Source organism: Pleurodeles waltl, chromosome 5 (assembly GCF_031143425.1).
Source record: "Pleurodeles waltl isolate 20211129_DDA chromosome 5, aPleWal1.hap1.20221129, whole genome shotgun sequence".
NCBI classification, from domain to species: Eukaryota; Metazoa; Chordata; class Amphibia; order Caudata; family Salamandridae; genus Pleurodeles; species Pleurodeles waltl.
In genome coordinates, this window is record NC_090444.1 from 1,733,328,773 (window position 1) to 1,733,354,011 (window position 25,239).

Consider the following 25,239-nt stretch of genomic DNA (forward strand, 5'->3'; position numbering starts at 1 on the left):
GATCTTGTTAGCTTCGGTTACTAAGTAACCAGAAGCTCGCTGAAGGGCAGAGATTGCGTGCTGTAGAAAAACGTAATATTATTGACAGCTGCTGGAAAGCTCAAAGTCAGTTGCTAAGCAAAGTTAGTTGCTAAGCATTGATCGTGCGCTGCTGAAAGCTGAACGTGAGACTTGTGAAACCAGCCGCGAATTTGAACTTCCAATGCTAAGCAACATTAAATAACGCGAGAAGGAAACGCTGCAGCGTCAAAATAAAACAAATAATTATTGTACACATATCACGAATGTAGCAGTAAGAAATGGAACATACCAATTACAACTAAACATCATGAAATTTATAACAACATACTATATAATTATAAAATACACAGCACTATAACTGTAGTACAATACTACAGTTATGTTTAGGGCATCCCTTCTAAAGAGTGATTCCTTATGGTATGTATTAATGTTTTGCGGCTGAAATGCTGTCGGAAGATGTTAATATTTAACAGACTCGTTAAAGGAGATGACAACCTGTTCGCAAATGGGAAGGGATCCCCAGAGTTAAGTCTGAATGCAGGAGGGCTCATTGTTTGCAAATGTACAGATGTAATGATGTCTCTTGATTGCCCTTAGGGTAGAATCTAATGTATAAACACAGTCAGAATAAGGGATCTATGATTTTTACTTGTCTGGGTTTTCAAAATTGCTGACGAAATGTTTAAGTAAGGATGTAACAGTAACCTTTTCATTTTTAATTTGAATACATCAGACCCTCCTTGTGAGTCAGGTACAGTGGAAATCCAATATACAATTCTGCTACACCAAATCACAAATGTCCAGTGTTTTTCACCCTGCTTACCCAGGGGTGGGACACTGGACCCAATTTTACTGGCCCAAAAAAAAGACTAGAAAATTGCAAGGAAATTGATTATTCCTTGGCAAAGATGTGAGACCATTGGTCTGCTGGGAACTAAGCACTCCGTTGTAGCACTTGACTCTTTCAGAGTAGCAAGGCAGAACTGCCTTCTCAAGGGATGTGATCAGGATAACCACTCCATTTCACTGGTAAAGAACAAACAACACCCAAAAAGCATTGTCCAGTCAGCACTCTAACTTTTTAAGTGCACTGCATTGACAGTAGTCTATGACCCTGACAATCTATATTCCTGTTTCTGAAAATACAATATTTCTCGGAAACCATCTTGTTTTGAAATATTATTAGTTGACATCCTTTGTCTAACTTGAAGTTAAAAATCAGAATCTTGTGCCACATCAATTTTTATAAAGTTAGCTGCATCCTCTGAACACTCATTAAGTTAGGCATTTTTTTTTCAAATGCCAAAAGCAAAGAGCAAAATGCCTTTGCAGATGCAGGGCAAATGAGAGTAAACACTCAGGCCCATCAACAGTGAACCTTGCAATCCAAACCTACCTAAATGTATAAACGAAACATATGGAAGGGTAACCTGGGAGGAGAAAATAACAATAAAACAAAGTTTCTGGGCACAAGCACTGTATCCTAAGTAAAAAGAAAATCCTGAGAGACTTCTGGAGAATGGTCAACAACCTGAGCAGGCCCCCATTGGTAATCTTGAGTTCAAACCTAAAAGAATTTAGATGGACAGACTCCTTGGCAAACCACATTAATTCAACTCCTGTGGCTAAAGCTCCTTTCAGCCAAGAGCTAATTAGCAAAGCCTCAATAAAAAGCCTTAGAACTTCAGGCACCCTTGCACCTAGCCTCTGAGATGAGCCAATAAGTACATACATTTAAAAGAGCAGATGAGACGGAGTGCCAAGCCCAAATGGAATTCCTCAAGCATGGTACAAGTCTGATCCCACATTTTGGGCAGCCAGCCTTGTGGTGGTCTTTAACAGTGCCCTTCAACTCACAACTATCCTGAACCCATGTAAAGTTTCTATAATTACACCCATCTTCAAAGAAGGTGATCATCATCTACTGGACAACTACTGCCTAATTGCGCTGCTGCACAACCGAGGCAAATCTCTTTGCACGCCTTCTCCTAATGGATTTACTGTGCTGGGCAGAAGAGAAGCATATTATCCCTCCTATCCAGACAGGGTTTGTAGAAGGGGCTGGTATGACAAAAAACATTTTATCTTTCTCAGTAATTATGGGCATACAAAAATTGACTACGCAAACAATGTACCTTTGCTTTGTGGATTGCAAGTTGGCATTCGATTGTGTGCAGTGTAACCTTCTTTGGAAAACACTGTCAAGTTGGGGTATTACTCCCCACCTCTTAATAGCAATATAGTTGCTATTCTTGGGCACCTGGGTAAGAGCACAAATTGGAGAAGACTCCTATGTCAAGGAAATTTGAAACCTCGCGGGGCCTAAAGCAAGGATGCATCCTTGGGCACTACCTGTTGAACCTTTTCTTAGCTGACTTGTCTCTGTCACTGGATGCAAAAAATGCGCACAACCCCAAACCAGGCAGTATGCACATTTTTAACCTTCTGTAACGAGACAACATAATACTTCTAAGCCAACCAAAGTTGGCTTGCAATGCCTTATCAACAAGCTATCGCACTATTTGACTGCCAATGGGTGTTGATAAACGAGAAGACAAAGACCATGGAAGAGAGAAGTTAAGATACAGAAAACACATAAATGGTATCACCAAGGTCAACAAATGGGGACAGTCAGAACATACCAATACCTTGGAGAACTATTTAATGACAAGGGCTCCTTCCTCCAGAACAGGTTGGAATTGCGAAGGAAGAGACATAATCTACTCCTTGCGTTTCGCACCTTGCAGAGGTTGTTAGACTGCCCAAACTACTTGCCCCTGCTAAAGGTAATAGCAGCAAAACTACCAGAAAAACTACCTCCGAGTATCACCTATGGCAGCAAGGCTCTATGAGGTAGAGATGTTAAAGTGTTTTTCCGGCCCAGATAAGACTAGAGTTTGGTCTATTGAATCAAGCAATATCAAGGAAGTGAGCCTATATGAAAGTCTGAGAAAGAATACAATTATTGACCACCAATTGACTGTGCCAAGTTCTTTGGCAAGAGGTTCAAACAAGTACAAATGAGCCATCCAGGAAGTATATAAATCTGGTAATTGATGATCTGTCCGTTCTATCCCTATGGAAAAAAGATCTTTAGCCCCCTTGATAAAAAGTGATCAATGGTGTTACGAGCAAACATCTGCATTAATAGATAAAGGGGCCCTTTCAGCCAGATCACACGCTTGGATTATCCTAAACAAATACAAAAATATTAAACCCCAATGCTATTTAGAAACGGGTTGGCCCAGGCAAGTACCTTTTTGTATTTCCCTGGTATTGCTCATGCAGTACACTGGCTTCGGGGTCCTAAAGCCATCTGCTGTAGATTGTGTTTTGCTGGGGGAGAAAACATTATTCATATAACCTGCATCTGTCCAGGGCTGCTGTCCACAAGGACGAGGCTGCTGAGGGTACTTTTCAACCAGCGAGGCATTCACTTGTGCATGCAAGCTGTGATAGCTTTTCACAAGACAACAGACGTTTCAGTGAACTGTAGTTTTACCAAATTGTTAAAGATTACAGTAACAAATTTTAATCTTGTGAGATCCCATCTGCTGACAATGCAGGATGTCTTCTCTTTAAACATACGGTCTTTTTTACTGTGAAAAATATTAACCTTTTTAATGTATGGGCATTATCATTATGAAAAGATGCTGTAGCAATTTCTTTTACAATGAGTTAATGTATGCTATAGTTTTTAATAACTATGCATAATAAACTTTACTATAAGATTTCCACTCAAGCCTATCCCTTTTTCAATTACTCCAGAAGATTGAATTACCAAGCACAGGAACTGAGGCTTATTTTTCTTTTAGTTGATGATCACTGCATGGTGTTTTAAGGTGTTATAATTGGCATATAATATAGCATAACCTCATCAATTGTAAGCCCTTGTTAACCAAAGACTCATTGCCTGCTAAGAATGCTATTTATGTTTTCGTAGGGATGACTAAAACCCTCACCAGATTTCCCTTAAAGGGAAAACATTGATCGTGCAATCATAGGAATCACCCTTGAAATGCCTAACCCTGTCCACCAAAGGAATATGCTGTATCATAAATAGCAAGATAGACTTATCATTCAGTATCATGCTGGTATGTATGTAATAACCACATAGGAGACAGCTGAAATAGTATAAATGGGTCCTGATTTATTTATAAACGTTAACTAAAACCTGTTCTTCATAGCTAACTATATGACATTCAGAAATTATGTTTTCACTCTTCACTAAGGGCCAGATGTAGCAATTTCCGAATTTGAGAATCGGAAATTGCGAGTCGGTGCGACTCGCAATTTCCGATTCGCAAAATCGGATGCAGTACGGTGTCTCAGACACCGACTGCGAGTCGCTATGGGGTCGCAAAGACCCACCTCATTAATATTAATGAGGTGGGTCGCATTTTGCGACCCCATAGCGAGTCCCTGCACTCACAGGGATGGTGGCCTGCTGAAGTCAGCAGACCTCCATGTCTGTGACTGCTTTTGAAATAAAGCAGTTTTTTTTTTATTTTGCAGCCCGTTTTCCTTAAAGGAAAACGAGTTGCACAATCAAAAAAATAACAAAACCTTTGCTCTGAAAAACCCTTATTGCAACATTCACAAAGGGGAAGGGGTCCCATGGGGACCCCTTCCCTTTTGCGAATGGGTTACCACTAGTGTGACACTGGTGGTAACTGCAAATTGCTTTGCGACCGCATTCGCGGTCACAAAGCAATTTAGCATAGCGATGCGAGTCGCAAATAGGAAGGGAACACCCCTTCCTATTTGCGAGTCGCATTCACAATTTGCGAGTCGGTACCGACTCGCAAATTGTGAATTTGCATCGCAAAAGGCATTTTACATGGCGCAAACTGCGATTTTCGCAGTTTGCACCATGCAAAATGCTTTCTACATCTGGCCCTAAATTCTATAAATTGCTTTGTTAATCTTGTGTTGCATAACTGTGTCAAATTACTGATCCACTAAGTTATCTATTCACCCTTGAACCAGAAGTCTAATGGTTATTTATAAATGCCACTTTGATTTTCCTCACTCCCCCATGCTAACAAGGAGAGGGTCAGAGCAATGAGGCACAAACTATGCTTTGCAAAGATTCAACTTCCAGAAAATCTGTGGGCAATTGGACAATGAAGTTAAGGATGACAACCTGAAAAGGCAACACAAAGTTCACCCTCTCGTGCATTAATCACAATATCAAACAGTACATCATATGTAACAACAATTGAAATCATTATGTTTTGCACTGTTATGTGTGACTTTTCATTTAAGTTGGTGGAATAACATTGTTTCAGATCGGTATGACATTATTTTTTGTCACTGAAATAGTTTTTTATAGGTGTTCCTTTTGCACATGGAGAAAAATGGAAAAGAATGAGAAGATTCACCCTGTTAACTTTGAAAGATTTTGGAATGGGCAAGAGGACTATTGAGGATTAAATTTGAGAAGAAAGTGAATTTCTAACAACATATTTTCAGTCACATGCTGGTAAGTGATAAACTTTATAGCTTCTACTCAAATATCACGCTTACTTTTTTGGTCCAGCTACTAATTGTGGCTCACAAGGGTGAGATTTTTTTAAGATTATTGACTAGTGATCTTACCAAAATATTATATTAAATAGTTCACCCATATTAACCGTAGAACAACAGGGTACTAGTTAGAGATGAGAATGTTGCTTTGGTACCTTAAAAAAGAACAAGTGATGGACGGAATGCTGAACAATGTCAAACATTCACCCCCAGTACAGAGATCTGGGCCTAAATCCATCGTTTTTTTGCTACCCATGCCATGCCAGTTTGGACCCAGCCATATGCAAACCAGTCATGACCCTGTTCCCCATGGGAACAGTCCAGCCCGAACTGCCAGGCCAGGTCTTCCCTGGACTGGAAACAAGCATCCTGCGACCGGTTTTGGGGTTTCACCCCTCATCAGCCAGGCTAGCTTGAATCCAGTGGCATCTGGGCATACCCTTCCCACGTAGGGCACCAGGTATAATGTATGTAGGGTAGGCATTCCCATGGAAAAAGCCACGTAGAACTGACAAAGTAAAATTTATAACTTTTCACTATGACTTTACTGTGTCAAAAGTTTACTGACTGCTCAGACCAGGTGTAAAATGAATGCAGGGCTTTATACAATGGGACTCTCTTCACATTGCTGGAGTTGTGTCAGTTTAACAAAGCAAGTTGAGCAGTGTGTCTCTTTCTGATGCATCTGTGAAAATGTGTGCCATGGAGCTCTGTATAATAAATGCAGCCCATCCATGGCATCATTAGGGGATGTGCGACAGACGCAAGAAATCTGACGTATCGATGACGATCCGTCTGTTTCTTGTAAATGAGTCCCTGTATTTCTAAACAAATGGTTGGGCAAAACTACCCTTCATATCCATTCAGATGGATAATAGGGTGGGCCTTTCACAATTGTGTACAATTGTGTACAAGTGGGCTGCAGTGGAGTCACATACAAGGAGGAAGGAGGCTACTGCCAAGCTGGGTCAGTGCCACTGGGGTGAGTGAGACCTGGCTTTGTTTGTGCAAGCAGCCTTTCCCCAACCATACATGACTTTGCAGTCTAGATGTACTTGCTGGCAAAATCAGGCCAAGCGTTTCTACACCGAGAATATCAAGGAACTGCAACATTAGGCCTCTTGCAATCACGCAGAGCAGTAGCCTACTAAGAAATACCTCTCATTCTAAATTGTAATTGAGTCCACCGTGTGATACAGAGACAAAAAGTCATCACAAATGATGGGCCCGATTCACAAAGGTAAACCTGGACGAAAAGTTTAAGTTTAGACCTAAAGTCTAACTTGCAATAAAGATAGACTGTTGGTCTAAACTTATACCAAACATCTAACTTTACTGTAAGTAAAGTTAGACTTTAGATCTAGGTTTAGGCTTTTAGCCTAAACATAAACCAGAAGCCCAAACTTAGACCAAGTGTCTAACTTTACTAGAAGTAAAGTTAGACTTTTGGTCTCAATTTAGACTTTAGGTCTAAACTTAGGGGCAGATTTAAGAGCCCCTAGCACCACCTTAGTACCACCATAGTGTCATTTCTTTTACGCTAAAGTTGCGCTAAAGTGGCATTTACCCTGCACCATGTTTACAAAGTGGAGCAATGCATTTATTGCACCTCTTTGTAAACCCTTGCGCCACATTATGCCTGCTCCAGGCATAATGTATGCAAGGAGGTGGTCCAGCATTGGAGGGGCTCATAAAATGGTGGCAGGAAATCTCAGAGATTTCCTTAGATAATTTTTTTCAGCATTTTAAAGCCTGCTCAGAGCAGGTGTTAAAAGGGAGCTTCCATTGTTCATAATGGGCCCCTATGCACTCTGCAGGAGTAGTGCAAACATTTTGGGGCTACTTCTGCAGAGTACATCAATAGCGTAAAAAAAAACACTTTTGCCCCCTACCATGCCCCATGGTGTACCGTATTTTAAATACGGTGTACACATGTTGGCGATAGGGGGGTGTTAAGAGGTGCAAGGGAAGTGGCGCTGCACTAGGTGCAACACCACTTTTCTTAAATCTGCCCCTGAAACCTTTGGTCTAAGTTTACCTTTGTGAATCGGGCCCATTGTCCTTGAAGTAGAAATAATGCGCCAAAGAAGCACTGCACTAGTTTGCAATGGTCATCAAAGAACAGTGGGCATACATTATCCCCAGATTACTCAGCCACCAGTTATCGGGAGCTATGTCCAGATCTTTATCATTATTAGATACTAATATGAAGACTGTTTTATTCTTCAATGTTCAAGGACAATTTCAACAGATCCTCCTTTTTACTTAAAAAAAATTAGAGTAATCATTAAGAAAGGCATATACTGTGAAGATGATCAAGGAAAGCTTTTTAGATGTGTTTGGGAGTTTTATCTTTGTAGAAATATATAAACTGGCAATCCTCTGCACTCTGGGCATTCAAAGTGTGATTTGCTGTTATAACTGTGATACTTGTAATAAATAAACAGTTTCAATGAGCTCTTTGTCACTTGTAGCTATGTTATAAATAACTAACTAACTTTTTGATAATATTCAGAGTCACCCACAGTTATTTTCTTTCTAGTAATCAATACTCACACAGGGCTCAGCTTTTGATATCACACGGATTTATTTCTTTAAAATGTCTAGGGTCATAAAGTGTGCTAATACTCTCCTTAGGACAGAGGCCTCCTATTGCTAATACTCAGAGTCACTGAGAGATTTGTAAATGAACTAATTCAGATATACCTATGTATATTAAGATTATACATGATAAAGTATCCTCTGCACCAAGATGTTCTGTGACCACATTGTGGAACAAGGCCAAAGTCTGAGTTCCTTCATAAGGTCACGAAACTCTGAGGTGGCTTGATGTATCCTTTTAACGTATGGTGGGGGGCTATTTTTTTCTTTGTAATACATGGTGTGAGAAATTGGGTTGTTGACTAAAGGGGTTAACCCCTATTCAAGCAGCAGCCACAATCCCTGTCATGGTGAACCACAAAAGACCTAAATTAACCTGTGCTTAAAAGCGGTCAGGCTTCTGTTAGAGGCAATGTGTAAAGTATTTATGCAGCACACACACAGTAATAAAATGAAAAAAAAACACACAAGAAAAAAATCTACACCAATTTAGAAAACTAGAGTAAAATAAATATTATGACCCCAAAATGATCAAAGTCCAATCAGTTGAACCAGAGTTATGATTTTTTAATGTTCAAATAGAAATCTAGAACCTAAAAAATCAAAGCGCCAACTGCGGACATCTTGTGGTGCAAGATTGGGTGTCAGAATGTTTGGATTCAGACCGTGAACGTGCGGCCCCTTTAAATGGTAAGTGCACAGCCTTTAAGATTGTGCGCTGCACCACAGTAAGTTGCTTGTCATTAGTTCTTCCTGTGTTGGCACTTACCTGACTTCTTGCATTGCGTCTTTGGATTCCTGGGCTCTTGCTGTCGTTCTGGTCCTCTGCTGGCATTGCATCTGGGTTCGGATCCTCTCCTATGTTATACAAGAAGATTCATCCTTGATAACCTGCAAGGAAAAAGAAAAGAACAACATGCTGTGGGACAGTAGCTGTGTACTGTGTGGTAAAGCATGAACGTGCTAAACAACTATTTACTTTCCTTATCTGATATTTTTAATTGTCTTTGTTCTAAAGACTGATTGTTACACTTTAGGCAGCAAATGTGTACTGTGTGGTAATATGTGAACCTGCAAAAAAATGTTACTTTACTTACCTGATTTTCCTCAGTTTCTTTGATTTGAAGGCTTCTTGCTGGGTACCTAAAAAAATAAAAGGCATTTGCAGTGTTAATGTATGCTGTTTGATTCAAAGCAACAAGCAAACAGTACTGGCAAGCAATGAAAAACATTTAGGCCCTCTTTATTACATTGGCGGTAAATGCCGCCTACCGCCATGGTGACGGCCGCCAACATACCGTCGCCGTGGCTACCAGCCGCCAACTGCATTATAACCGTAGACGGAATTCGGCCACCCCACCCCCCCTCCCCTTCATCCCCCTTCCTGTCAACAGATGTCCTATTCAGGCACACATAAGCCCTCAATTGTGTGACTGTCTGGGAAGAATTCACAAAATCTAACTTCCAACTAGACCCAGTCATGAAACCTAGTGCAGGTTGCAGGTACCAAATGGCACAGAGCAGGACAATGCCAACTTTCTAAAAGTAGCATTTTCAAAATTGTAATTTAAAATCTGACTTTACCATTAAATTGGTGTTTTAACTACAAGTTTATAGATACCAAACAATAATTGCTGATCTCTTCCCAATTAAAGGTTCGCACTTACTAAATGCAATACAGCAAGCCGCTGTTTTTCTTTTGGAGTTGTAGGCCTCATAGCAGCGAAAATAGAATTTAGGAGTTTTTCACTACCTGGACATGTAAACCTTAAAAATAGTACAAGTCCAACCTTTTAAATTACAATGCAGTCTACCCTAAGAGCAACCTAGGGCCTACCTTATAGGTGAGTTATTTACAATAAGAAGGGAGTTTAAAGTTCGGCAAGGGGATTATATTGCCAAGTCAAATTGGCAGTTTAAAATTGTATTCAGGCTGCACTGGCAGACCTGTGACATGTTTTAAGGAGCTACTTAACTGGGTGGCACACTAAATGCTGAAGGCCCAATAGTAGCATTTAGTTTACAGGCCTGGGCACATGGTATACCACTGTACAAGGGACTTAAAATAAATTAAATATGCCAATCAGGAGTAAGCCAATTTTACCATGTATAAAGGAGAGAGCAGCAACACTTTAGCACTGGTTAACAGCGATAAAGTGCACAGAGTCCTAGAGCCAACAAAAATGAATATTTGCACAAAGTGGAGGGTAAAGGCAAACAGTTTGGTGGACACTCTGCAGAAATCGCCAGGTCCAACACATTGGCACACTATTAACCTTCTCAGAGATTGCTTGAGTAATTGTTCTTTTATATGAAAAAGATACTATGCTGGTAGACCTGAAAAATATACGCAAAATCTATAGTACGAAATTAAACATACAAAAAAGCAGTGAGTAATACTTTGCAAAAACATATCTCAATCAATCTAGGTCAGATTAAAAAATTGCTGTAGCTCGGAATGTGTAGAAACACGCTGAAAGATTCTGGGGGTGATTCTGACCTCGGCGGTAAAAGGCCCTTACCGCCGGTCAGAAGTCCGCCATTCTACCGCCGCGGCCGCGGTAAACCGCCACGGTCATTCTGACCACCAACTGTGAAACCGCCAAAAACCCGACATCCACGGAAGGCCGCCTCATCAGCGGCCAGCGATAAACTGGAGATGACCAAACCTCCACCGCCACGCCAACACAAACACGCCCATGCCATTCTGACCCACGAATCCACGCGGCGGTCTTTCAACCGCGGTATTCCATTGGCGGTACACACCGCCGCGGTCAAAATACACACACATATACAAAACACAGCCACATTGGACAGTTTGAAATACACACACCTGATACACATACACACACCACTCCCACACACCCAATACAATATAAAACACACGCCCACATCACCCACAAACCCCTACAACCACAAATATCTGAGAGAAGGCGCAATACACTGAGAGAGAGCACAGGGCACGCAAAGCACAACACACACAGGAACACAACATCATCACCCACACCACATCTACGCACACATCACCACACATCACCACGCACATCACCACAAACACCACCCCACACCTCATCCACACCACCCCATGGCACCCCAAAGACACCCCAGGTTCTCGGACCAAGAACTCAGGGTCATGGTGGAGGAAATAATTAGGGTAGAGCCCCAGCTCTTCGGCACACAGGTGCAGCACACCACTATAGCAAGGAAGGCTGAGCTATGGCAAAGGATCGTAGACAGGGTCAACGCTGTGGGACAGCATCCCAGAAATCGGGAAGATATCCGAAAGCAATGGAACGACCTACGGGGGAAGGTGCACTCGATGGTGTCGCGACACAACATCGCTGTGCAGAAGACTGGCGGCGGACCCCCACCCACTCCACCCCAATTCACAGCATGGGAGCAAGAGGTAGTAAACATCCTGCATCCTGATGGCCTTGCTGGAGTACACGGAGGAATGGACTCTGGTAAGTCGAATCTCAACTACTTCACCCCCCCCCAACCACCAGCATGCCAACCCACACCCCCACCCTCACCCCCAATCTCAACCCCCCCCAGCACACATCCTCCCTGCCAATGTCTCACCAGCACAACCCACCCTAAGCAACACCAACCCCTGAATGCCAACACAAACCATAGACAGCCATCACCAAAGCATGACCATTGCACATACCCATACACCCCCCCAACCACCCTCACAAAACCTCCCACAAGGGAATGCCAGCACTGGGGGACAAGGGCACTCACAAAATGCACGCCATGGCACACACAAAAACAATAACCACACTATTTTACCCCTGCAGGGCCCGAACGCCAACACACCGCCACGGAGGGTCCAGATTTGTCCATCCCACCCCCAGAACAGGCCCCCAGTGAGGACAGCAGCTCTGTCGACCTAGAACCTGATGACCAGCCCGGACCATCGGGGACCTCTGGACAGTCGGTTCCCCACACACAGACACAGGCCACAGCAGACCCAACCCCCTCTGGGAACACCAGCACAGCTCCCACCCAGCGGGCCCATGCCTCCGTCTCCAGGACGCGTCAATCAGCGGTGTGTCCGCCACTACAGGGCACCCAGGCTGACCCAACACCCCAACAACAGGGACCTGGGGGCAGTGGTAGTGGGCACACCGTCCAGGGGACAGAGGCCCGGGGAAACAGGGCAACTGGGAGGGCTGCTGTGCGACAGGGGGGGGAGGACAGGCCCAGGGAACCCACTCTCCAAGAGGCCCTCACCACCATCATGGGAGCATACCACCACTCCCAGGAGACGATGGCGACGGTACTGGCCAGGTTCACCGAGATCCAGGCACAGCAGGAGGAACGCTACATGGGGTTCAGCAATGAACTCAGGAACATCGCTACCGCTATGGGGACCATAGTCCAGGCCCTCAACCGGATAGAAACCACATTGCAGGACCATGTGGCACCACAAAGGGCCCCTGTCACAAGCCAGGACCAGGAACAGCCTACCACCTCCGCCGGCGCTAGTGGACAGGAGGCCCCACCACAACGTCAGGCCACCAGAACCCCACCTCCTGCTGAAGAACAACCACCCGCAAGCGGAACCTGAGATCTCACAGGAAGACAGAGTTGGATGCCAAGACCCCCTCCAGCATAACATACCCCCTGATGTCATCCCAATGTCCCACATTGTCACCCTGTCCAACCTTGATCTGCCCCTGCTCCATCCTTCCACAGGCATATGGACAATGCACCTGTGAAACTGAGAACTGGACTCTGCCATGGACATTACTCCACCCTCACCCATCACCGTTTTAATATCATGTACCAATATCTAGCACTAAAAATAAATCACTCATTGCACTGAAATCATTCAGGAGTCAGCCTGTATTATTTACAAATGTATAACACATTACTGTTCAATAATGTTCAGTCAATTTGTGATGACAACATACCGATGTCAATGACCATTAGTCCATGGGCTAACCAAGCAGAAGTCACGCAGTGGGTCATACAGCACTGAAAAGGGAAGGGAAAATCAAACATCAGTTAAAAAGAACTGGGGGGAAATACACAAAGTAAAGATGCAGGAGGCTTTCAGGAAATGTTAAATGGCGTGGGTGATTCTTACCTGTGTGCTACTGAAAATACTGTTGGATAACTGTGTCCCTGTTGTCTGTGTCGTCCCCGTCGTCTTCCTCCTCTTCACTCTCCACAGGCTCCACAGCTGCTACAACACCACCATCTGGACCATCCTCCTGCAGAAAAGGCACCTGACGTCGCAATGCCAGATTGTGAAGCATACAGCAGGCCACGATGATCTGGCACACCTTCTTTGGTGAGTACATCAGGGATCCACCTGTCATATGCAGGCACCTAAACCTGGCCTTCAGGAGCCCAAAGGTTCTTTCTATGATCCTCCTAGTTCGCCCATGGGCCTCATTATACCGTTCCTCTGCCATGGTCCGGGGATTCCTCACTGGGGTCAATAGCCAAGGCAGGTTGGGATAACCAGAGTCACCTATTAGCCACACACGTTGTCTCTGTAGCTGTTCCATCACATAAGGGATGCTGCTATTACGCATAACATACGCGTCATGCACTGACCCAGGGAACTTGGCATTTACATGGGAGATGTACTGGTCAGCCAAACAGACCACCTGCACATTCATAGAATGGTAATTTTTCCTGTTTCTGTACACCTGCTCATCGTCTTTTGGGGGTACTAAAGCCACATGGGTCCCATCAATGGCACCAATGATGTTGGGGATATGTCCAAGGGCATAGAAATCACCCTTCACAGTGGCCAAATCACCCTCCTCAGGGAAAACAATGTAGCTCCGCATGTGTTTCAGCAGGGCAGACAACACTCTGGCCAAAATCTTTGAAAACATAGGCTGAGACATTCCAGATGACATGGCCACTGTTGTCTGGAATGAGCCACTTGCCAAAAAATGGAGGACTGACAGAACCTGCACTACAGGGGGAATCCCTGTGGGTTGGCGGATGGGGGACATCAGGGCTGGCTCCAGCTGGGCACACAGTTCATGTATAGTGGCTCGGTCAAGTCGGTATCGTATAATATGGCGTTCTTCCATTGTCGACAGGTCCACCAGCGGTCGGTACACGCGAGGATTCATCCTTCTCCTCGCAAGTCCCAGCGGACGGTGCCTAGGAAGGACAACATGGAGTATGGAGTCAAGCAAATCACAGGTTCGTTTACACAGCTTGCACAGTAAAAGAATCGCAATGCATTGAAAGGCTTGTATGTGTGGCAATGCAAGGCCTAGGCCTGTGTGACGCAGTTGAAATTAAGCCATGTGGGCCCTTGAAATGGCGGCTGCCTGACCTGTGAAGTGGGACAATGGGATGTGAGGTCAATGCGCTGGCGTGGCACACCGTGGCGGTAGGCGGTCGGCGGTCGAAGACCGCTGTACGAAGCCGCATTGGTTAACATTGAACCCTATGGGTTTCAGGAGCCAATGAGAATGTGCGCCGGCGGTCGCGGTACGCACCGCCGCGGTACGCACCGCCGCGGGCGTGACCGCCATTTTCTACATGATTAATCACTCGAGACCTGATCTTCCACAGGAGAGGACCTATACTGCAAGTGCTGCTGTGACCTCGGTCTGGAAGTGACAATGGCTGCTGCGACTGGGGAAAGGGCCCCTGCCTTCACGTCTGAAGAGTTGGAGAAACTTGTGGATGGGGTCCTCCCCCAGTATGCGTTACTCTACGGTTCTCCAGACCAACAGGTAAGTACACTGGGTGCACATTGAATGGGCTATGCCTGTGTGGAGTGGGGTGGATGTAAGTTGGTGGGGTGGGGAGCGAATGAGGAGTGCAACGCACGACAGATGAGAGCATGTGCCACATGGCAAAATTGGGGAGGGGGGGGCATTCACATCTAACATTTAGAAAAATGATGAAATTTCATTTCCCACCCTGTACATGTCATATAGGTTAGCGCCCATCAGAAAGTCGACATTTGGCGTGCCATCGCCGAGGAAGTCCGGGCCCTGGGGGTCCACATCAGACAGGGCACCCACTGCCGCAAGAGGTGGGAGGACATCCGCCGCGGAACGAGGAAGACCGCCAAGTCACTGCTGGGGATGGCCTCCCAACCTAGGAGGGGTGCCAGTCGTACCCTGACCCCCCTGATGTCCCGGATCCTGGCGGTGGCCTACCCTGATTTGGATGGGCGCTTGAGGACATCACAGCAGACACAAGGGGGTGAGTATCAGCACATTCTGCTATCTTTATGCGCAGTGGAGGCGTCTGGGTGGGGGAGGAGGGGTGTGGGTGACATTAGGCCAGGGCGCTTTCTGTAGTGTAGCCCTCTCCTTTAGGCATGGTCCTGTGCCCCCGCCCCCCACCTCTGTAGGGTGCCAAGTACAGCTATCCATGGTCCTGCATCACCCATGTGTGCGTTTGTTGTCCCTAGACCTGTTGGCCTAGTCAGAAGTACTGAGTAGTGTACCCCGATTGCGCGGCTTAGTGCATGAGGCTCCTGTGTCTGTCCTCTCCGCCAACGGTGTTGACAATGCATGCACTCAACCAGTTTTTATTTCTCCCCCCACCCTTTTTCTTTATCTTCTTGTGCATGTGTGAATTAGCATCATCAGGCGGAGGAGATTTGGCATCGGAGCACGAGGGAGCTGCAAGTCACAAGGCCCCGGTGGGCTGCGGTACAGACACCGAGGGCACGAGTGATCCGGAGGGCGAGGGGAGCACCACAACGGGGACCGGTGGTGACACCAGCGACACCGACACGTCCTCGGATGGGAGCTCCCTAGCGGTGGCGGCAACATCCGGGCCCCCCGCCTCTACAGGTCCAGCGCACCAGCCCCGCCCTCCCAGCAGCCCCTCAGCCTACGCTCCGTGCCCGCTCGCCCAAGAAGGCGGGCATCTCCTTCGCCCCAGGCACCTCAGGCCCTGCCCCTGTCACCCCTGCTGCCCTCAGTGAGGAGGTCATTGACCTCCTTCAGACCATCATTGTTGGGCAGACTACCCTTTTGAATGCCATCCAGGGGGTAGAAAGGGATGTGCATCGGAGCAATGCCTACCTGGAGGGCATTCATTCGGGTCAGGCTGCCCATCAACGATCGTTCAATGCTCTGGCCTCAGCACTGACGGCAGCCATTGTCCCTGTTTCCAGCCTCCCTCTTCTAACTGCCTCCACCCTGTCTCTGTCTCCTGTTCCTCTGCCTATCCCATCCACACCATCAGACCAGCCTGCACACACCTCAACACCCAAGGGCAGCTCATCCAGACACAAGCACCACAGATCCCACAAACACTCATCCAAGCAACACCCAGATGCAGACATGCCAACAGTCACTACCACCTCTGTGTCCCCCTCCTCCTCGTCTCCCTCCTCCCTCCCTGTGACGTCTACACTCACACCTGCATGCACACCACCATCAGCCAGTGCTTCCATCACCAGCACACCCTCCAGTACAGTCCGCACACGTGCAGTCACCACCCCCACTGCCATTTACACGTCCCCTGTGTCCTCTCCCACTGTGTCTGTCACCCCCTCTTCCAAGACACACAAACGCAGGCAGCCACCCACCCAACAGCCATCCACCTCACGACAGCCTACGTCACAATCACCTGCACCCAAAGACAGCACACCTGACTCTCCTACAACCACATCCTCTTCCTCCACTCCCATCACCACTACTCCCACCCTTTACCTTGGTCCTAAAAAAGTTTACCTCTCAAATCTTAACCTCTTTCCCTCCCCTGACCCACCCCCTCCATCTGCTAAGAGACCCAAGAGCACCTCAGCCACCACCAGCCCAGCTTCGAGTGTCACTGTGGTGCATGGTTTCTGGAGTACACCCTTTGGCAGCAGTGACACTTCTATCAGCAGCAAGGGGACAGCCAGCCCCCCCCAGGCAAGAGGACCCGGAAACTCAAGGGCCGCCGTGAGAGGACTGACACGGCTGCCCCCAAGGACCAAAGTTCGGCCACTTCACCTGCCACAACATCCAGGGGAGGCAAGGGCCAGAGAGCCTCTTCTAAGGAGCGAAAGGGCAGCAGGGCGGAAAAGTCAGCCAGCAGGAGCGCGGAGCAGGAGGGCCCCACAAGCCCCATCCCGGCTGTAAGGGAGGACACCAAAGGGCCCAGGACTCCGTCACCGAAGGGTCCTGCAACTGCACGGTCGGAGGGCGACTGAGCATGGAGTCCAGGCCAGGTCTGGCTCCCTTGAATTACTGGACAAGCACCGCTGAACAGGGCCCCGCCGTGCAGAAGAGCACCGCTGAACAGGGCCCCGCCGTGCAGAAGAGCACCGCTGAACAGGGCCCCGCCGTGCAGAAGAGCACCGCTGAACAGGGCCCGCCGTGCAGAAGAGCACCGCTGAACAGGGCCCCGCCGTGCAGAAGAGCACCACTGAACAGGGCCCCGCCGTGCAGAAGAGCACCGCTGAACAGGGCCCGCCGTGCAGAAGAGCACCACTGAACAGGGCCCCGCCGTGCAGAAGAGCACCGCTGAACAGGCCCCGCCGTGCAGAAGATCACCGCTGAACAGGGCCCCGCCGTGCAGAAGAGCACCGCTGAACAGGGCCCGGCCGTGCAGAAGAGCACCGCTGAACAGGGCCCCGCCGTGCAGAAGAGCACCACTGAACAGGGCCCCGCCGTCTCAAGCACCGCTCCGCTGGGCCCTTCCTGCAAGCACCGCTCCGCTGGGCCCTTCATCTCAAGCACCGCTCGGCTGGGCCCTTCCTGTCAAGCACCGCTCCGCTTGGCCCTTCCTGTCAAGCACCGCTCCGCTGGGCCCCGCAGTCTCAAGCACCGCTCCGCTGGGCCCTTCCTGCAAGCACCGCTCCGCTGGGCCCCGCCGTCTCAAGCACCGCTCCGCTGGGCCCTTCCTGCAAGCACCGCTCCGCAGGGCCCCGCCATCTCAAGCACCGCTCCGCTGGGCCCTTCCTGTCAAGCACCGCTCCGCTGGGCCCCGCCGTCTCAAGCACCGCTCCGCTGGGCCCTTCCTGCAAGCACCGCTCTGCTGGGCCCTTCCTGTCAAGCACCGCTCCGCTGGGCCCCGCCGTCTCAAGCACCGCTCCGCTGGGCCCTTCATCTCAAGCACCGCTCCGCTGGGCCCTTCCTGTCAAGCACCGCTCCGCTGGGCCCTTCCTGCAAGCACCGCTCCGCTGGGCCCTTCCTGTCAAGCACCGCTCCGCTGGGCCCCGCCGTCTCAAGCACCGCTCCGCTGGGCCCTTCATCTCAAGCACCGCTCCGCTGGGCCCTTCCTGTCAAGCACCGCTCCGCTGAGCCCCGCCGTCTCAAGCACCGCTCCGCTGGGCCCTTCCTGCAAGCACCGCTCCGCTGGGCCCCGCCGTCTCAAGCACCGCTCCGCTGGGCCCTTCATCTCAAGCACCGCTCCGCTGGGCCCTTCCTGTCAAGCACCGCTCCGCTGGGCCCCGCCGTCTCAAGCACCGCTCCGCTGGGCCCTTCCTGTCAAGCACCGCTCCGCTGGGCCCCACCGTCTCAAGCACCACTCCGCTGGGCCCTTCCTGCAAGCACCGCTCCACTGGGCCCCGCCGTCTCAAGCACCGCTCCGCTGGGCCCTTCATCTCAAGCACCGCTCCGCTGGGCCCTTCCTGTCACGCACCGCTCCGCTGGGCCCCGCCGTCTCAAGCACCGCTCCGCTGGGCCCCGCCGTCTCAAGCACCGCTCCGCTGGGCCCTTCCTGTCAAGCACCGCTCCGCTGGGCCCTTCCTGTCAAGCACTGCTCCGCTGGGCCCCGCCGTCTCAAGCACCGCTCCGCTGGGCCCTTCCTGCAAGCACCACTCCGCTGGGCCCCGCCGTCTCAAGCACCGCTCCGCTGGGCCCTTCATCTCAAGCACCGCTCCGCTGGGCCCCGCCGTCTCAAGCACCACTGGCACAATAACAGTGCCGGATCTGGGTCGAGCTACTGTTCACGGTTCACTGTGCCCACCATGCCTCCTCCTTGACCAGTGGAGACTGTAATCCACCTGATGGACTGTGGCTTTGCATTCCCCAGGATGGCACAGTGGGCAACCCACCCACTGTAGAGACTTGAGAGACTGTGGCTTTGCACTCCCCAGGATGGCACAGTGGGCAACCCACCCACTGTAGAGACTTGAGAGACTGTGGCTTTGCACTCCCCAGGATGGCACAGTGGGCATGGTGGCCCCTTCGTGGATCTGGCGTCGTGGACTCATGTGGCTGTGGTGCCCCCCCCCTTCCCTTCCCCCTGAGGTGCCTGTAGTTTTGTCATCAGATGCCCCTGCAGTGTTCTCTCCAAAGGACTCAGGTCTCCTGTGTGGGCTTTGCCCTTGTGTTGATACACTTTGGCCCACGGACACTTGGAATTTCGTTAAATGTGCAGGACTAATTGCCTCGGTTTATCCATTGCAATGAATATTGAATTGATTTTTTATAATTTTTATTGCTATTTGACCATGACTTATCAGAGGCTATTTTGTACATAAGTTTTGATTCACAATTTAATTATGTCTTTGCATTTTTCACGGGGGTTTGGGTGGTGTCACTGTGACTTGTTGCTCTGCATTGGTGTGTACATAGTTTGGGGGGGGGGGGGGTCGCATATGTGTGTGCCGTAACCTTTCCTCCTCCCCCCTCCCGTGTGTCGTAGGTGCAGTACTCACCGTTGTCGTCTGCGCCGGCGTTCATACTTGTGGTAGATGAGCAGGTAGACGAGAGCAGGTAGGATGTTTAATTCGGGTTCCATGCTGTCCAGATTCCTCGTGGAGTGCGTAGAGGTGAGCGTTTTCCCGTTCGTAGTCTGTTTCCGCCGTGTTTTTATCGGCAGGGCTCCTGCCCCGGAAAAGGTGGCGGATTGGTGAGTTGTGATAGGGTGGGCGGTACATTGTCTGCCGCCTGTCTGTTGGCCTATTTTCATACTGTAGCTGTAATTATCCTTTGTGACCCGCTTGTCACCTTGGCTGCTGGCAGGAGGCATTATAATGTCAAAACTGAACTGTAATAGCAGAGTGACTCAGAGTAATGCAATTGGTAACACTAAGTAACATCAGGTGACTGAGAGTCCCAATTCTGTTGAGACACTCTAACCTCACTATGTTTTTGAGCTTCTAGTTTGATAAGAACTATATTTCCGATATTGTAACACAGATTTAGGCAGTCTAAACAAAGTAAAGAAACTTTTTCTGGTAGAGTGTGTTATATACATTTAGGTACACAGTCAGCTGAAAAGTCAGTCAGTCACTATATGCTTGGGTAGGATCCAGGGAGGGGGCAACTGGGGTGCTGTGATCCAGGATATCGACTAATGGGATGGGAGTTCAGTGGGTTTGTGTACCGGCTGAAGAGATCACATAACAATTCAGAGGAAATGTCATGGATACAGAATGCCTTAACAAATACTACATTAGATATGATTAATCTCATTTTTATCGTAATAAAATGAGGAAAACGTAAAAGATATATGTGGGAAAGTGAGTTCTGTTCAGACTTTTTGCTCCTATTTCACCATTTATGCAATGGTGGTGTATATACATGTGAGCCATTAAGGAAAATGATGGTGAGAAAGGAAATGCGCAGAGAATGTGGGGTGAATTGAAAGTGGCTCAGATCGACCTTTAACTACACATACTTTGGGTCCAGGCTATTTACAGGTTGGTAGATGTTTTTTCATGGCAATCAATTCGCCAAATGCCAGGGGTAGCAAAAGTGACATCACATACCCTTTGAACTTACTGATTTCACTGCATAATTAGTATAATAGCATAACACAGACAAATGCCCAGGGTCAAACCGACCTAGAGACTAATTAGGCATTGCCCCATGGGCTGGTGTGACAGGTCGGTATGTGGACTGTTCTTTTTTCTGTCTGTGTACCTGTTTCATTATATACTGGGCCAGTGTTTACTGTTGATTTCACTGATATTAACCCTTTCGCTGCCAGGCCTTTCCCCCTAGAATGCTCAGCCCTTTTTATGGCTATGTGGGGTAGCTCTTCCTCAGGCCTCCATAAAAAATTTTTCCAAAAAAGGTATTCACAGCACATTTGTGCCCTTATTTCCAGCATCCTGGTGATGCCCAGCGCTTGTGAACTCCCTTGGAGGGGACTATGAAAATAGTCAAAATATTGCAAAATATTGAGTTTTTGGGGGAAAAATAGGAAACAGGTACTTCACAAAATGCTACTGTTTTCCCCCTAAAAACGGCACAAACAAAAGGTTTGCTGTGCTAAAATCACAATTTTCCCGGTTATCAGTAACATGCAGAGCTGAATTTAAAAAAAATGATTTTTTACCACAGTTTTGGCATTTTTCAAAGAGGTAGGATGTGTTTCCAAATTTCTGTGCTTTCAACCTACTTCAAGTTTGTGATGGAAACTAGGGTGAATCCTATGGGAATCATGGAAAGCTATACATTTCTAAAAAGTAGACAAAAAGTTTAAATTTAGCAAGGGGTCATTTGTGTAGATCCCTCAAGGTGTTCCCAAACAAACTAAAAGACACCAGATACATTGTTTATGAGCATCGGTTATTTCTACATCTAAGAACTTGTGGGTACCCATAATATCATGTGATTCAGAGGGCATCTATCAAAATGTCTTCTTTCTTACACACTGCTTTACATTTGGAAGGCACAAGTGAAGAGACATACAATTGGTAATATCAACTATTCTATTATTCTCTAGTCCCACGTGTTCCCGATCAAAATGGTGTGTCACTTGTGTGGGTAGCCTAATGCCCGTGACAGGAAAGGGCCCTAAACACAACATGGACACATCACTTTTTTTTCTCCACTGAAAACTGGCTCTTTTTTTCCAATGTGGGTAGTTGTGACGTTTAGGCCCTAGCTCAGCTGACTGTTTTGCTTTACTTCAGACTGAGATGAAACACAAATAAAAGGAATTCCACCATGCAGAGCTCCTAGTCTGAGTAATGAATTTATTAAGGCACTTCTTAACGTTCACTCAGGGAAGGCGTATATGTCGAATGTCAAATGCAGCACACACATGCACTTCCAAAAATAATCACAGCAGTAGAATAATAATGATCATAGAAACAAACAATGAAAATACACTACTTCAATCATGGATAATATATCTACATATGCCGTGATTATATATTCATTCACAATGTAAAGCTAGAAATAAGAATTAAAAATGCATCCACATGGGGAGAGGTAGGGACATCATCTCTTTGCCAACTTCAAGTCGAGAACACAGACCCTAAAACTAAAACTAAAACCCCAACCCCTCACCACTCCCGCCCCACCCCTAAAACTAAAAATACCCGACCCCCCCACCTCTGCCCGCCCCTAAAACTAAGACCCACCACCCCTAAAACTAAAAATACCCCGCCCCTCTTACTTGACCTGACCCCCCACCCCTGCCCCTAAAACTAAAACCCCAACCCCGCCCCTAAAACTAAAAATACCCCAACCCCACTTCTCTTACCTGACCCAACCCCCCACCCCGCCCCTAAAACTAAAAACCCCAACCCCCGCCCCTAAAACTAAAAATACCCCGACCCCCACCCCGCCCCTAAAACAAAAAACCCCAAGCCCCCACCCCTGCCCCTAAAACTCAAAATACCCCGACTCCCCCACCCCGCCCCTAAAACTAAAACCTCAACCCCCCACCCCTAAAACTAAAAATACCCTGATCCCCCACCCCCGCCCCACTTACCTGACTCGTCGCATCATCCTCCTCAGCCAACTCCCTTGTTTGTGCCTTAACCACGCATGTGCGTTGTTCAGCACATGCGTGGTTAAGGCACAAAACAACGAAGTCGTGGTTAAGGAATGTGTAGTTCCTCTTTCGTGGCCTTCAGGGAGTTTCCCGATGGCAGGGTGGGGGACAGAGCTGGGCACCTCTCCCCTGCAACTGAATAGATGGTGTGTTTCCTTCACACAAAGGTTTTGTGACCACTACACTGTCTCAGCAGCCAGCACGGAGCCAGGGCAGTGTTGTCAGGAAATTCCAAGCACTTCAGAGAGAAACTTCTCCCACATAAAAGAAGGCACCAGGTTTAAAGATAGGGACTTCAGACCCACTCTTCAGTTCATTTTCTGAATCTGCAAAAGGACTCTCAGAGGACTGTGCCTTGCTGTGTCCTCTACAAGACTGCTTTAGTGCACCTGGAAGGACTGCTTTGTTGCCTGTAGCCTGCCTTGATTCCTCAGAGGCCTGTTCTGCTGCTTGAGCCCTGCTTAAACACCTAAACCTAGGACTACTTGAGTGATGCCAAGGGTTGGTTTGCTGGCCTCCAGTTCTGTTGTGTTGGCTCTCATTGTACCAAGGAGACTGCTGGATTCGGGCGGTGGCATCACTGATTGTGGGGAACTGAGTCCAATCCCACACCGTGTGACAAGTGTCGGCCTAACCCTCTGGCCAGCTAGCAGTACCTCATTTGAGAGGTAGTGATTTGTGGTAGCCATGCGCATGAGATTCTGATTTCTCTGAAAAATTGTGGTGGAACAGATCACATCCTTTTCCCTCAGTTACATTTGTCTCACACATGCAAAGACAAACAGAAGCAGGACTTGCTTCAATGCACTTTATTAAATCAACTATGTTCTAGATAAAATGGCATGTACTGCAACGATTAGGATAATGAAACATAATAATAGCAGAGCAATGGAGATCTCTGCCTTGAGTGTGGACATAAAGATACTACTCGTAAATGCCCTTTGTGAATTCTCAAAGTTGTAAACTTAGACATTTGGTCTAACTTTACCTTTGCGCCCACAAAACCTGCAGTTCGAATAAGCCCCCGGGACCTGCAAACACCTAGATACCCTAATGCTTTATAAATCCTGATTAATTGATTGAGCGTATAAAATTACCATCAAATAAGAAAAGACAGACTCAATAAATGTTTTCTAGGAGAGAATTAGAAAATGATAGGGATTTATTACAAAAATTTAAATGGTACAATACAGGATGTGCGGATGTAGTTAGCCTCTGTTATATGCATAATATCACTGCAATGAAGGCTCTTAGTAATAGGACAATACAAAATAATAGTCAGAATCAAATATAGACAAAATCTCAAATGTGCAGCAAAATCAGCAAGAAAGCTGACAGCATTTTTAGTAGCATAGAGCATATAGCATTTTCTTTCAACGGCTTGTAGCCAGTGGTTCAAGGAGGCAAGAAATTAAGATGTGAGCACTATGAAGTATAAAGGGCACATTATTCCTGCTAAATTGTATGTAGCTTATAAGGTTGGTTATATCCTGGGGTGGCCTCATCAAAAAGTGTTGGGCTTTTTTCTGAATCCAAATGTGCAACCTCAAATAGGAGTTAGACAAATTGTAAAAAGATGTGCTAATGTGTTTTCTAATATGCTAGGATGTGTCAGGGATTATCTTCATTATAAAAAAAACTTAAGCCAGGGGCTTTGTCAGTTTCTGTCTAAGTTAGGAAAGTTTCTCTCAGTGTGCATAAGGAGGCACAGAAGGAGCTAGAATGATTGGAGACAGAGGTATTATAGCTCCAGTGGAGGCTACAGAATGGTTAGCACCCATTGTGGTTTCACAGAAGCTATTAGTTACTATTTGTTTAGATGTATATTTGAGGGGGTTGAACAAAAAGGTGGTAGTAGATACATTCCCATTACTAAAACATTTCTCAAATGATGTCTACCATATGTGATGGGAGATTCTTTGCTACGCTTGATCTTGCATCTGCATATTATCCAATCAGGTTGTATACCGACTCATAGGATCTAACAGATTTTATTACTCCTATGGGGGCATTTTCATTTTTTAGGATACCTTTTGGTCTCATAACATCAGCTTCTGTGTTCCAGAGGCCAAAGGTTTCCGTACTCTGTAAGTTGTAGAGAGTATAATGCTTTCAGGATGATGTGCTCATTTATGGAAGCAATTCAGAAGAGCACAATAAAAGGGTTTTGTCCTATTGGAAAGGTTACAAGATGTTGGAGTTTGTCTGGTAAGAATTACGTTTAATTCTTATTTAGGACACACTATCATGGGGTTAAACCACAATCAGAATTAATGGGAACCATATGTAGATATGTCCACCAGAGAACAAGGATGAAGTAGTGTTCTTCTTGGTCATGGTTGAATTTTATAGAAAATTCATAAGCAATCTGCCCAGTAGAACAAAGGAGATATGAAGTTTGTGAAGAAA

General features: G+C 47.1%; 1 pseudogene; it reads left to right on the forward strand.

The window, feature by feature from the left end:
• LOC138296721 (cytochrome P450 2K6-like) overlaps nt 1-25,239 on the forward strand; it is a 390,473-nt pseudogene that overhangs the window by 96,347 nt on the left and 268,887 nt on the right.